Raw genomic sequence first — 8,372 nt, 5'->3', positions numbered from 1 at the left:
TAGCCTTCACCTTTGTTTGTACCTCCTCATTCCACCACCAAGATTCCTTTTGGTGTGGGGCAAAGCCCTTGGACTCTCCTAATACCTCTTTTGCTACTTTTCGGATACAACTAGCCATGGAATCCCACATTTGGCTAGCTTCCCTCTCTCTATCCCACACACATTGGGTGATTACCTTCTCTTTGAAAATGACTTGTTTTTCTTCTTTTAGATTCCACCATCTAGTCCTTGGGCACTTCCAAGTCTTGTTCTTTTGTCTTACTCTTTTGATATGTACATCCATCACCAACAAGCGATGTTGATTAGCCACGCTCTCTCCTGGTATAACTTTGCAATCCTTACAAGTTATATGATCCCCTTTCCTCATTAGAAGAAAATCTATTTGTGTTTTTGACGACCCACTCTTGTAGGTGATCACATGTTCTTCTCTCTTCTTAAAGAAGGTGTTGGCTAAGAAGAGATCATATGCCATTGCAAAATCCAAGATAGCTTCCCCATCCTCGTTTCTCTCCCCAAAACCATGGCCACCATGAAAACCTCCATAGTTGCTTGTCTCCCTGCCCACGTGTCCATTTAAATCTCCTCCTATAAATAACTTCTCTGTCTGAGCAATTCCTTGCACCAAGTCTCCAAGATCTTCCCAAAATTTCTCCTTCGAACTCGTATCCAACCCTACTTGAGGTGCGTACGCACTAATCACATTGATAAGTTCTTGTCCTATTACAATCTTGATTGCCATGATTCTATCTCCTACCCTCTTGACATCTACACCATCTTGTACCAAGGTCTTGTCCACGATGATGCCAACACCGTTTCTCGTTCTATTTGTGCCCGAATACCAAAGTTTAAACCCTGAGTTTTCTAGATCCTTTGCCTTACTACCAACCCACTTAGTTTCTTGTAGGCACATAATATTTATCCTTCTCCTCACCATAACTTCCACTACTTCCATAGATTTTCCCGTTAAGGTTCCTATATTCCACGTTCCTAAACGCATTTTGCTCTCTTGAACTCTACCCTTCTGTCCTAGCTTCTTCACCCTCCCCCGTCTAATAGGATCAAAGTACTTCTTTTGTGTGTCCCGGGTAAAGTTGATAGGAGCATATGCTCCCAAACAACTTTGAGTGGAGTCGTTCGAAAAGAAGTTTCTATGGCCCCCTTGCTCATTTAACACTGCATCCGGGTGCCGATGGAGATACAGCGACCCTTGCTCACTTATCACTGTGCTCGGGCCACACAGCGCGCCACTTACAGGTGACGCCCTAGCTTTAGCGCGATTTTGTTCTGGATTCATTTTCATAAGGATTCGACGTGATCATGGAGTGCCGGCTGTCGACTACCTGACGCCCTCCCCCTCCTCCTTTATCCGGGCTTGGGACCGGCCATGTAAGACATGGGCGGAGTTACTCACAAAATTAAAATTTAATTAAAATATTTTAAAATTGTTTTCTCTTTCAAGATTTTGTTTTTCATCCACTCTTCTATCTTTTTCGCATCTAGTCTCATCGCCCTTCTCCATTCCTCCTTTTTCACATATATTGACGAGAGGCTGGAAGAGTTGTTCGATAAGGGTCATGATACCTTTTCTAGAAGGAGAGGGATAAGATGAGTTCAACTCATGGCTTTGCCGTCATATAAGATGGGTTTTAGCGTTTAACAACAATTGAAGGCTTAAAACTGCTTTTAAATTTTATGGATGTTTTGAGAATTTTTGTAATTTCCAGTTTTGTTTCCTTTTGCATCTAGGGTTTTTCTTAAGACTATATAAACAACTCTAGGGTTGTATTCAAGACATCTTATCATATTATTAATCAAAATTTGATAATTTTTCCCTGGTGTTCCTTTCTATAACTTTCGATGTGTCATATTCCCTCTTCATATTCTCAATAACAAAGATGAAAACTAAATAATAATCAAACGAATAGTAAATTGAGACTTTGTGCAACAACGTTGCCTATGACATTTGAACTCACAACTATATCCAACAAAGTCCAGATCATATTCTATTGGAACTAATGATCATTGTCATTTAGCAATTAGCTTAATTCTCCGGCTACCCAACAAAAGCAAGCTCCTTGTATGTCAGCCATGACTCCAAATTAAAACTACTTGGTCAACACGCAAGTCCTAAAAAGATACTAAAAACTCCAACTGCGATAAAGACAGATGGAGACGATTAGGTCTGTCTTGCGCTTTGCTGGCGTTTTGGAAGTACCCATGTAAAGTATTGGTAAGTTTAGTTGGATTTGTTTAATTAATTTCGGTTTTTATCGATTACTTAATACTAAATTGCCTCATTTCTTAACGATTGTGCTCTGAATTCACAAATTATTACTCATAGACCTTTGTAACTTTTGTTACTAAATCCTCGCGACTATAACTACTATCGCTACAACGGGCAACAGCGTGTTCTGAGTGTCAAAGTAGGTTAGCAGTGCATTGTAAATCTTATAAGCAAGCTAGCTCAGTTAATATGTTAGTACTGTGAGGATGTGATGTTAGCCTTATAAGGTTATACAATTAAAACACAAACGAATGAGTGACTGACCTGATTCCAACGGAAGCCATGAATACAAAAGGAACAGTGCACGACAACACCAAGATCTTCTATAAACTCCTAGCCGAATACAACTACTCTATGGGAAGCATTGTGTTGTGTTATGTTGTCTAGGGCTTATAGGGACCAATGTTTATATATATAGGCTAAAAGTTAGGGTTTCCATCCATAAAGGAAACCTAAACTTACTTTCTTAGCCTCTAAGTTAAGTATCATAATTATAGTTTGTTGATGCACAAAATCAGCGAAGACTTTGGTACAACAGAAAGTGTCAGGTTTTGTGACCTTCGTTTGGTTGCTTCGGTCACTAGTGAGGATAAGTACGTAAATGAATAGAGACAGAGAAGCAAACACAGGATGTACGTGGTTCACCCAGATTGGCTACGTCCACGGAGTAGAGGAGTTCTTATTAGTAGTGAAGGGCTTACACAAGTACAAAGGATCAAGCTCTCAATTTAGTGAGTTCTTGTGAATGATTTAATCCAAAATGGCATTAGGCCATATTGTGGGGGAATGACCCCTATTTATAGAAAAACTTGTAGCTTTGTCACATTGACATGTGTCATGTTATGATTGGTTCTTGATGTCGACACGTGCTGCGCTCTGATTGGCTTCTAATCTTGACACGTGTCCAGTAGTGATTGGCCTCCTGGTCGGAGGGGAACTCTTCTGGGTCCTTGACAGTATAGCGTTGGCCGGTGCTCGGTAGTTTCGGGATTGGTCAAGTATGGTACAAACAATGCTCCCCTAAGTTCCCGAGTGAGGGAAACTCCTCGGTTGGGGACTTGCAAGATCCAATCCCTTGAGTAATCACGAAACTTCTAAGTACCGAAGTGTGGTCTGATCTTCATCTGCCCTTCTCTGGAAGTACCTTTCCTCCATCCGGGAATGGTGTACTTAGCTGATGAAGATGCACAAGGTAATGTATCAATTTCACTTTGAAGCTTACTTGTAGTTTCGGGCTTGGTCAAGTGCGATACAAACCCTATAGTAGGAGTCCCCCAAGTCGCCGAGCTAGGAGATCTGCCGAAAGAGGTGACAGACAAGGTAAGCAGTCAAACTTCCAAGTAAGCAACCCAGGATCAGAGGTTTGACTTCGGCTTCCGGTTGATTGTTCTCCTTCTCCTTGTCTCTCATTCAACTGCCAGGATAAGGAGAAGCAAATGGATAAGAGATGATATGAGATACTTTTGCTTTTGAAGAAGTAACTTTCCACAGGCTTATTCTTGAACTGTGCTGGAGGGTTTTCTGGTGCCCTTCAGAGTATAAGGCCGACTCAAAAATTTGAGGGTCAAAACAAGTCCATCAAATCTAGAGTACGTTCGACCTTGATGATATGGGATACTTTTGCTGTTGACGGAATAATGAATGTGGTATGGAAATGTGTCGTGCTGTAGTGATCTGTTTCAGCTCACCGTTGAACCTTCTGCTTCAATCTTTTGCATGGCAGAAGTGGTGTGCAACCTTTGCATTTAAATGGTCCTTCAGAACATTCCTTCATAGTGACTCATCCACGCTTGGCAGCTTCAGTGTAAAGAGCCAATATCTGATCAACTGTCATGAGGTATTTGCCGGTGGAATTCGTGACCTTGACAGCAGTTGAGGATGAGTACTCGAGAGCAATGCTAAGTAAGCAACCAGGCAAAGGCTCCAGGCAGTCAGTTCCAAATTGGAGGTTTGATTTCAGGTTCCGACTGACTGCTCTCTTTCTCCTTGTCCTGCAGGTGTGGACAAGGACAAAGACAAAGACAGGGAGAAAACATGATATGGGATACTCTTGCTTTCGACCCTGATGATATGAGATACTCTTGTTCTTGGTGTGGTTTATTTGCTGAGGTATTATCGGGGGGAAATAAAGCTGAGTATTTCGAGAGGTTATGTTGAGGGTGCCTTTTCGAATGCGAGAAAGGGTTGAGCATTTTTGCAGGTTTTTCTGTCCGTTGAGGAGGGAGGTCAATGTATATAGGGATTTCCCAATAACAAGTAGTAATGCTATTCCTTTACCCTTCTTGGTCACAGCAATGTAGTGGGAGCTGCCAGCTTCACGTGTTTTAATTTTGTCAGAGCACTTTGAAAAAGTGGTATGTGGTATCTGGAAAGCTGATGTTACGTGTGAAGATTACAGACAAGCTTTATCTAAGGAAATTTGGCTCTCGAAGTTCTGAGAGTTGTGCCTCTTCGGTTTTCGAACAAGCAATCCCGTCGAGGATCTGACTCTCGAGATTCGGAAAGCGGTGCTACTCCGGTTTTTTAGAAAGTAATTATGTTGGGAGTCTTTTCTCGAATGTGAGTAAAGGTTGGACGTTCTTGCCAACCTGTCTTGCCGCAAAACACGGAGGTCGACACACATAGGGACTTTCCAGTTGTCAAGCAGTGGTGCTGTTCCTTTACCCTTATGGGTAATAGTAGGGTAGCTGGAACTTCGAAATTCTCGTGCCTAAACTTTGTCAGAGATCTTTGACAAAGTTATATGTGGTACCCGAGGAGTTGATGGTGCATATGGAGAGCGGTGATTGAACAGTAAGATTCACGTGCTTTCTACTTCACCAGAAATCTTCGACAGATTGCCCGTAATTTCCGCAAAGCTGAGTGTGCATGTGACAGGTGCTGACGAGGCTGAAAAAGCAGGTGCTTCTTCGATTTCTGAGATCGGCCCTCGTGGTCTCTGAGCAGCCCAGCTTTTGAGAAAGCAAACGCCTCTTCGATTTCTGAAGCTCCGTCGAGTGCAGATTTTTATAGAGGCTGGCATTAAGTTCCACAGCACACTTGAATCTCTACCAGTAGAAGCTCATTTCTTGCACTTCTAAGATCTTGATTTGTCTGACCTCTTCCCTCTTCAACACATTTGAAAATGTCTGGACCCTCCGACCGTCGTTTTGACTTGAACCTTGGAGAAGAGACAGCCACGCCTTCTCCAGACAACATATGGCGCCCATCCTTCATATCCCCTACTGGTCCTCTTACCGTTGGGGATTCTGTGATGAAGAATGATATGACCACTGCAGTGGTGGCCAGGAACCTTCTCACTCCCAAAGATAACAGACTACTTTCCAAACGGTCTGATGAGTTGGCTGTTAAGGACTCTCTGGCTCTTAGTGTTCAGTGTGCAGGTTTTGTGTCTAATATGGCCCAACGCCTATTTGCTAGAACCCGCCAAGTTGAATCATTGGCTGCTGAAGTGATGAGTCTCAAACAGGAGATTAGAGGGCTCAAGCATGAGAATAAGCAGTTGCACCGGCTCGCCCATGACTATGCTACAAACATGAAGAGGAAGCTTGACCAGATGAAGGAATCTGATGGTAAGGTTTTACTTGATCATCAGCGGTTTGTGGGTTTGTTCCAAAGGCATTTATTGCCTTCGTCCTCTAGGGTTGTACCTGGTAATGAAGCTTCAAATGATGAACCTCCAATGCCTCCTCCTTCTGGGGTTTTGTCAAGTACTGAGGCTCCGGATAACCACCCTCCGGTGCTTTCTCTTTCTGGGGCTCTACCGACTGCTGAGACTTCCCCTAAGCAACCTTTGTGAAGGCTCCCTTTTGTTTGTTTATTTTGACTCATGTATATGTACATATTTGTGGCTTATCGAAAATATTAATACATAAGCTTTGCTTCATTTCAACATATTGTGTTAAATACACCGAAGCCTTCTTCATAAAGTTCTTTGAATTTTTGCTTTTGTTGAAACCTGTATTGTTGAAGCTTTGTGAGTGAAGCATGTAGTTTGAGGTAGTGTTCCCTTAATTTCCCGAGTGAGGAAAACTTCTCGGTTGGAGACTTGAAAAATCCAAGTCACTGAGTGGTTGTGAGACTGCCGAGTATCAAGGTGCAGTAGCATATGGTGGGAGTCCCCCAAGTCTTCAGGCGAAGAGAGTTGCCGAATGAGGTGTCTCGCGTGTTACTAATTTGTCAAAGTAACGAATCCTTGTTTCGATGTCACACATTCGTATATGCTTTATCTAAAAATATTTCCAACTTTTGTGTGTTTGATGCTGCATGCTATTGACTAGACAAGATCAAGTGCAATTAGTAGCTTTTCTCTCTTTTTCATCTTTTCTTTGGTGGAATTGCTTTTCGTTTCCACTAATCAGCCTGAGTGTATGCAAGATAACACCATTCTCTATAGATCAGATTGCAAAGTCGTCTTCATGAAAGTTTTTCCTTATCTTGTGAACTACAACATATCCAAATTTGAGATCCATCGGAGTAGTACAACTTCAGAAATTCAAGTATGATGAGTAACTGTTCATCAATGTTCTGTTAATCCGTCAGACTTGTTGTGAGCTTCGAAACTCTATTTTCTCTTGTTCAGATCAACATACTTTCTTCATCGAAGTTGTTCCTTATCTTGTGAAATACAACATATCCAAATTTGAGGTCCCTCGGAGCAGTATAACCCCAGAAATCTAGGTATGATGAGTGACTGTTTATCATTTGTCTGTCAACCCGTCAGAGTTGTTGTGAGCTTTGAAACTCTATTTTCTCTTGCTCAGATCAGCATGCTTTCTTCATTGAAGTTGTTCCTCAGCTTGTGAACTACAACATATCCAAATTTGAGATCCCTCGGAGCAGTATAACTCCAGAAATCCAGGTATGATGAATGACTGGTTATTATTTTTCTGTCAACCCGTCAGATTTGTTGTGAGCTTCGAAACTCCATTTTCTCTTGTTCAGATCGGTATGCTTTCTTCATTGAAGTTGTTCCGCAGCTCGTGAACTACAACATATCCAAATTTGAGATCCCTCGGAGCAGTATAACTCCAGAAATCCAGGTATGATGAATGACTGGTTATTATTTTTCTGTCAATCCGTCAGATTTGTTGTGAGCTTCGAAACTCCATTTTCTATTGTTCAGATCGGCATGCTTTCTTCATTGAAGTTGTTCCTCATCGACTCTTTCATAACATATCAAAAATTCAGGATGAACTAACGGTTAAATATTTCCAGATCTTCGAAACATCACAACAGCTTCGAAATCTGCAAGAAGCCGACTATCATGTTTGGAGCTTCAACACTTTAATTTCCGTCGCTCAAACAGAAACGATTCCTTCTTGAAAGTTGTTCATCTGCTCAAGAACTAGAGGGTGTCCAAAATTCAGCTCCATTGGAGAAAAGCAGCAGCTGCAAAAATTTGATAGAGGAAAGGAGGCGAAGCTTTGTTGGATTTCGAGGCTGGGGAAGATTCCAGTTTTTGTAGCAACTTCAGTACTGGTGAATTGCTTGTATTTTTGTCCATAACTAAATTTTGGACTTTGAATTATTATTTGATCTATTATAATATGTTTGGGAACATATATAAGTGAATAAATAAGAAGGAAGATTTTGGGCCCTTGTGGGTGTAAAACAAAAAATGTTTATGTTTACCCAAGTGTTTTTGTACAAGTTCAAGGGCATCTTGGGTTTTGTGAACAAATTTTTTTTATTTGGAGCAAGGTTTTGTGTTGAAGCTTTGTAGGTGAAGCTGTGGTGTTGAAGCTTTCTAGGTGAAGCTTTGATGGTGAAGCTTTGTAGATGAAGCTTTCTGGGTGAAGCTTTGTAGATGAAGCTTTCTGGGTGAAGCTTTGATGGTGAAGCTTTGTAGATGAAGCTTTCTGGGTGAAGCTTTGTAGATGAAGCTTTCTAGGTGAAGCTTTGATGGTGAAGCTTTCTGGGTGAAGCTACGTAGGTGAAGCTTTGTAGATGAAACTTTCTGGGTGAAACTTTTTGGATGAAGCTTTTTTTTTTTTTGGGTGAAGCTGTTTTAAGTGAAGTTTTTTGGCTGTGTATGAATAGATCTATTGTTTGGATATAAGCCATTGTTTGGTTGTTCCTTTCTTTG

At 41.4% G+C, this 8,372-nt stretch overlaps 1 long non-coding RNA gene across 2 annotated transcripts; it reads left to right on the top strand.

Moving 5' to 3' along the window:
- The first annotated feature begins 6,997 nt into the window (after positions 1-6,997).
- On the top strand, positions 6,998-7,917 carry LOC126619710 (uncharacterized). 2 transcript variants are annotated; one of them, XR_007622132.1, is made up of 3 exons: positions 6,998-7,145; positions 7,229-7,326; positions 7,502-7,917. It is a non-coding gene; the product is annotated as an uncharacterized LOC126619710 (long non-coding RNA). The 2 variants fall into 2 exon arrangements; XR_007622131.1 differs by lacking the exon at positions 7,229-7,326.
- The last annotated feature ends 455 nt before the right edge of the window (positions 7,918-8,372 follow it).

The sequence above is a fragment of the Malus sylvestris genome, chromosome 4 (genome assembly GCF_916048215.2).
Source record: "Malus sylvestris chromosome 4, drMalSylv7.2, whole genome shotgun sequence".
In the NCBI taxonomy this organism is placed as follows: domain Eukaryota; kingdom Viridiplantae; phylum Streptophyta; class Magnoliopsida; order Rosales; family Rosaceae; genus Malus; species Malus sylvestris.
This window is presented reverse-complemented; position numbering and strand designations above follow the sequence as displayed.